This window comes from Aplysia californica, unplaced genomic scaffold (genome assembly GCF_000002075.1).
Source record: "Aplysia californica isolate F4 #8 unplaced genomic scaffold, AplCal3.0 scaffold00389, whole genome shotgun sequence".
NCBI lineage: Eukaryota > Metazoa > Mollusca > Gastropoda > Aplysiida > Aplysiidae > Aplysia > Aplysia californica.
In genome coordinates, this window is record NW_004797659.1 from 608,847 (window position 1) to 614,228 (window position 5,382).

The following is a 5,382-nucleotide window of genomic DNA, read 5'->3' on the forward strand; positions in this document are numbered from 1 at the left end:
TCGTGAATAATTTTGTCTGACACAAATAAGATCAGTAATATGGCATGTACCCGAAAAAGGGACACGCGACAAATACAAACATGTACCAAAAACACCCCCCAAAAAATCTCAACTGTTCTTGGTTTTTCAGGATTTTCCCTGGTACATCGAGCTACGTAACATTTTAAAAGCAGAAATGATCCATCTGTGGTGCTCAACCTGCACAGAGTCTCAGGAAACTGTCTCTGGTCCTCCCATTTTCTGACAGCGAGGCTCCAACTGTAGCAGCCACTGGAAAGGTGGCCGGTGAAGAGACGCATGGGCCAGTGCCAGGATCATCATTGGACGAGGAACTGAGGACGATGGAAAAGATGTTTTTATAAAAATAGGTGGAGGCTAAAACAACATTATTAGACGAAGAGCTCAGGACGATAGAAATGATGGCAATCATTAAACTTTAGCAAATAACTTGAGTTTATAATAGGTGGAGGCTATAAGAACATTATTAGACGAAAAGCTCAGGACGATAGAAATGATGGCAATCGTTAAACTTTGGCAAATAACTTGAGAGTTTATAATAGGTGGAGGCAATATGAACATCATAGGACAAGTAACTCATGTGGATGACAGGAATAAATCATAACAAATTAACTTGTGCAAACAAATTGGGTTGATAATAGATAGGTGTATATTATTTTATAAAATACCCACAAGAGTTTTATACAGGATTTTTTAGTTTTATATTTTCGGAATCCAAGTAGGAGGTTAATTAAATTTTTGGTTTCTGTCTTTGTTTGATGAAAATCTAACAGTGAGCAGATTTTCTATGGTCTTTTTTCCACTTTGTTGATATTTCTTTGGAACTTTTGAAGGGTGGAAAGTTTTGAGGAGGGAAGCGGTTTTATAGTCAGTTCCCTATACCCTTCTTGTTCAAAGTGTTGTACATTCATTTGTGTGAAACTCTGGATTTTAGGATTTCAAGTACATAAAAGAGCTTAAAAAGTCAAGAAAAATGTTCTTCGGAGACATATATAACATAGTAGGCCTACTGGAACATTTAATAAACCTCTGAAAAATTATCAGGAAATAACAAAATCATCTTACATCTTTATGTTGCACTTGTAGTTTTTCGGACAAATTATAGCCTACCCAATTCTTTTATTGTTTTCATATACTCTTCTTTACTATTCACGACAATTGTTTAGAGTTATTATCAATTCAATTTTCATTGATGAGCACAATTTAAAAAGAAAGAAAATGACTGTCTAAAAATATTCCTGCTATTTTTTTGTCATGTATATAAAGAGTACAATTTGATAACGTAAAAAGTAAAAATACCCAGAAAATAATACCATTAAAAAATCATGAGGTACTGAGAGACAGAGCAGAGGATTTGTAGTGCAATGGTGAACACTATAAACTTACTTTTCAGACTTCAATGGAGATCAGAGGCGAAGCGTCTATATAATCAAATAATCACCTCTTCCCTTCCTAATTTTGAAACATTGTCGCAGTCAAATTCACCCATAGACGTAATCCTCATAAATTAAATGTAAAAAGACGTTCATAATCACCAATGAACAATAGACTATGCCTAACCTTCAAAACCGTTTCATTGCCACAGAAATAGCCTGTTCGCCCCTATCGGGCCACTCCATAAGCAGTCACCAGCTTTGATTAAGTAAGCTTAAAGTGAGGCTGGGAGAGTCAACCAATAGATTTGAAGGGAACATGTGCATAGCAGTCAGAGCTGTTTCATTGTCGCATATACCCTGTTCACCTCTTTCGGGCCACAGTTATAAGCACCCAGACGCACTGATTATCTAAGCGAACCATTACACTGGTCGAGTCTACCTCACAGATGTGATGGGAACTAACTCCTAATAATCCTTTGACTCCTGCTACTACATTGCTAGTGCTTGTTTTTTTCCTCGACTTTTTAACGTCCTATAATCAGATCGTGACCTCGATTCCTGGCCGCGAAAAGCTAGACAAAAAACAGCCAAATGTGAAATAAAAAATTAATAATTGGCGTGCTCTACCAAAGTGTTTCGGCTGTCTGGTATAACATGCCATTGTAGTGCTGACATCTGTGCTTCTTTCCTTGGTGTTCGTGTGTTCAAATCTAAAGTTAAATTTAAGGTTAGTTAGAATAAATATTTAATGAAATACTTTCCCGATTATTTTAGCGGTTGAACAAGCATACAACATGAATTCAGGATTTGTTTTCATTCACAACTCAGAGTTGCTGCCTCCAGTGCCAGTAAGATTCTTGTGACTTGTGTGAGTGTGATATCTCCAGGCCCTATCTGGTCCCATTTCACTTTGATTACCCTGTCAAACAAGTCAGCTTTCGCCCCTGATGGAGATAGATCTAACGGTCTGGCTGATGATGGAGGGGAAGTAGAAGTTCCCGTAGTTGAGTTGAATGACAATCGTGGACCGATGTCTGAGTTGATTTTCAGGTTCTGAGGAAGACAATGAAACGGATATGTAGAATTCAATATTGACCAGTTGGATCTAGCCGAAAGAGCAATCTGTATCTTTATACAAAATACATTTCATTATAAGTTTAGGAATCTTAAAATACTTATTTTCATTTCTCTCTACACATGTGAAATTTTACAGGTTACTGTATAGGTCGTTTTATCTTCACGAAAGTTTTTCTAATCGGGCCTAAATCCGGTGGTTATTTTTGGAGATTCTCCATTATCATTAGCAGGAGTACAGGACGGGTCTGTCTATGTGGCTCATAAAGGTTACTTCATTATTGTAAAAACAGATTTCTCCATACGCTTTACTAGAATCTATATGCTTCCACTACGCATTTAACGAAAAAATACATCATGTACCAATGCTAGCTACAGGGGACAAAACCAATATATAGTCATATAATCAACAGTTTGACAAGAAAAAGAAGTAGACCCAATACTAGCAAATGACTTCTTTACTGAATTTCAACAATAGCTTAAACCTCAGAAAAGTTAACTTACTTTGAGAAATTCTGAAACCAATTAACAAAGCATGCTCACCTAAACAACTTGAAACTCAGCTCGGAGCAAGTGCAGGTACATTTTACAGTTTAGCCATCTGTTCTGTGATACGAGCCGCCACAAGCCATATAGGCCTGCGATCACCTGATCCTATTCTAAGTTACCATCGGACACCTTGTCAATTGCTGGAATGAGAAAAAAAATGACAATTTTCAAACTGAGCATAATGTGGTTAACACAAACAGCAAAACAACCAACCAAACAATCCTCGGATCACATCAGTCATTATCGCTACTATTACTAGGAAGCGATATATGATATCAAAACTGTTAAAATCTTTACACATATAGAGAAGCTAAGGCTAAGAGATCTTGAGCGCGCTAATTTGTACGTTTCTGACCGAAATTCAGAAAGGGTGGAGGGTTTTCTGTTCCAAAAGTTCGCCAACTGCACAGCTTTCTCAAACATATCTCAAAATCCAAAAAACAATTTAAAAAACAAACAACATTATGTCCCACATCAATCTAATTATAAATTGGAGTGACTGATACATTTATTTAGCGCCAGCGCTAATCGCAAAGCGGCGTTGCAAATAGGCAGTTCCTTTTTAAAAAAATCAAAATGCCTCCCAAATTTTACTCTAGATCTAGATTCTAGACCTACAAGAACATAATTAGATCTAGGGCTGGCTTGACAGTACTTGAATTCTACGACTTCAGCGTAGCAGAAGTTTGGGAAATTAAAACATGATCCCTTGTCTTGGCCTTGGCAATGTTGTTGCCATAGAGACTAGATCTAGATCTAGATCTATAGATACTAAGATAGATCTAAAAGACAACATAATTACATATATACCGCTAACTTAGAAAATTACAGTCTATAGTCTATATCTGCTCAGTACCTAGAATCTAGACCTAGAATCTACATCTAGTTTTGAGAAATATGACGTTTCACAAAATGTCAAGGATCCCTTTTCGAATAGCCTAGATCTAGATCTAGATCTAGATCTAGATCTAGGCCTAGTAGTAGTGTTTTGACAGAGCAGGTAGAGCATATGTCATGGTCTTAGTAACTCAAAAGAACCCAAAATGTAAAGTGTGGAAAATGAGAACTTAATTGTGTAGGCCTTATTATAGCAAAATAGATTCAGCTTCACAATGCTATAAATAAATCAACAACCACAAGTGCACGACATCGGGCATCAATCTATTGACTCCCGAAACAAAATGTTGCTGACCATAGCGTAAACAATATATTTCATTTCAGTTGTTTAGATCTCTATCTAGAGGCTTAACTAATAGGCCTGCCTAGATCTAGATCTAGAGATCTAGAGATCTAGATCTAGATCTAGGCCTAGAGTCTAGAGATCTAATCTAGATCTAGAGACCTAGATCTAGATTAGATATAGATTTTCTATAGATCTAGATCTAGATCTAGATTCTAGATCTAGATCTAGATCTAGATCTAGAATCTAAGTCTAATACTAGATCTAGAGTTCATATCTAAAGATAGATTCTATGGGCTATTACCTTGGCTATCTAGAATCTAAAGATCACTAGATTCTGGATAGACTCTAGATCTAGATCTAGATCTAGATCTAGATCTAGATCTTTTAGATCTAATCTAGATCTAGATCTAGATCTTCTAAATTCACTCCCACAATGGTCATCATGAAAACAAACGGGACCGCAATTGTACAGGAGTGCCTCTAAATCCAGATCTTCCAAAAACATCTTGTTCTGGATCAGCAGTCTATATAGATATAGACTATAGTCTATATCTAGTCTAGTCACTGAGGCTGAGGTACCAAACACAGCCTGGCCTGGCTTATTTTCACCCAACAAATATTACCGAACTTTGAACATCTGTAACTAGCTGAAAAATTAAGTAATATTGTTGATTTTAGTATCAAATTTCTCAGAAAAATAAGCTCTATCCATCTAGCACATCCAAACAATTCTGCGTGAGAAAAATTATGTCAGATTAGACTGAAATAATACTCAAAATATGGTCAAAGAGAGGTAACCGTGAAAAATACTGAAGGGGTGACTTTTTAGGGTTACCTTCCTTAACTCTAACCCAAAGATTATAGCCTAATGCAATAGCTCACAGAGTGACGTTCTACGTGTCAGAAATGGGTACTTTCTTACTCTTATCGGCATGGCCGGCGTGTCTCCATTTACATGTACAGTCTCTGAACCCCCATCCTGCTTCCCACTAGCTCTAGCATTTTAAAAACCACCATTCTGTCTCGAAACGTTGGCTACTAATTCGTCTGTTGATCCGCGCTTTTCACGTGCCTTAAGTCTATGTCTTAGAGTGGGTGGCATCACTTCCGTTTACATGGGTGACACCACTTCCGCAAAAGGAAGTACTAGGCCTAATTAGTGTAAGATCTTTGCTTGTGCGA

General features: G+C 37.1%; 1 long non-coding RNA gene across 7 annotated transcripts in view; it reads right to left on the reverse strand.

The window, feature by feature from the left end:
* LOC101848132 overlaps positions 1–5,382 on the reverse strand; it is a 13,083-nt gene continuing 7,701 nt past the window's right edge. For 6 of the 7 annotated variants that reach the window (XR_004858866.1, XR_001185054.2, XR_001185056.2 and 3 more), the window contains 3 exons: positions 3,012–3,157; positions 2,313–2,447; positions 1–332 (listed from right to left, as the gene is read on the reverse strand). This is a non-coding gene — a long non-coding RNA (uncharacterized LOC101848132). Of the gene's footprint in view, positions 333–2,312; positions 2,448–3,011; positions 3,158–5,122; positions 5,329–5,382 lie in introns of those variants that run through there. The other variant, XR_001185053.2, reaches the window with a different exon arrangement.